The sequence below is a fragment of the Taudactylus pleione genome, unplaced genomic scaffold, assembly GCF_031769625.1.
Source record: "Taudactylus pleione unplaced genomic scaffold, aTauple2 ptg000253l, whole genome shotgun sequence".
Classification (NCBI taxonomy): domain Eukaryota; kingdom Metazoa; phylum Chordata; class Amphibia; order Anura; family Myobatrachidae; genus Taudactylus; species Taudactylus pleione.
The window spans coordinates 2,476,265-2,477,167 of NW_028284655.1; positions in this window are offsets into that span (position 1 = coordinate 2,476,265).

The following is a 903-nucleotide window of genomic DNA, read 5'->3' on the forward strand; positions in this document are numbered from 1 at the left end:
CAGGATGTGTGCAGTTAATGTATTACTTTCCTGTGCCAAGTACAGTCCTATATGGCTTTATAGATATGGGATAGTTTAGACTCGCGCTCACCAGTTCAGGATATGTTAGCGCTAGCTGCAGGAACAGATGGATTCTTGTTTCTGGTATCGCATAGGAAAACCTAAAATGTATCTGTGCTCTAGAGGTAAAAGTGTGGATGGTTTAATGCATTAATATATTCTGGTGAGTACAATGAAAATAGGGGTAAATCTATACTAATGACCCAAATACGGCACCTTATAATGTATACACACGAGTGACACAAATTTAATAAACCAAAAACATTACTATATATGGTCAGTGCTAGCTAGAAGTTAAGAATAGATCATGAATGTAAGTATAACTAAAATACTGCAAGGTAAGTAATATTAAGGTAGAGCGCAATGTACTTCCACAGTGGCAGAGAATAATGATTGCCAGAAATCAAGTGTACTGCCAGGCGGCAGTGAATTTTGGTGGGTAAATAAGTCTTTGAAGTGACCCGTGTCTCAGAGGGCAGCGTCCCGCTCCTTTGTGTAGCACCTTCTTACCCACTGATTGTCTTAGGAACAGTGTCTGAAAGTCCTCCTTCCCCCCGCTCTCAACCTGGTCCTTGGGAGTGCTGGTTGGTGATGATTCCTTTTTTTGGGGGGGGGACTATGGTAGTCCCCGGTTTCCTCCTTGACTTGTGTGTGTGGGTGTGAACCCCACATGCCGACGTGGTGCTGCGGGGATCTCTCACATTCGCAAGACTTCTGAGTTCTTAAGTCTCATGAGACTTTGCTGCTGTGATAATGTGAAGACGGCCGTCTGACGCTTTAAACTCTCTGGCTTGAGAGGAAATTGACGTGCTTGTTTATAGAAATGTAGAGCTTATCTGATGC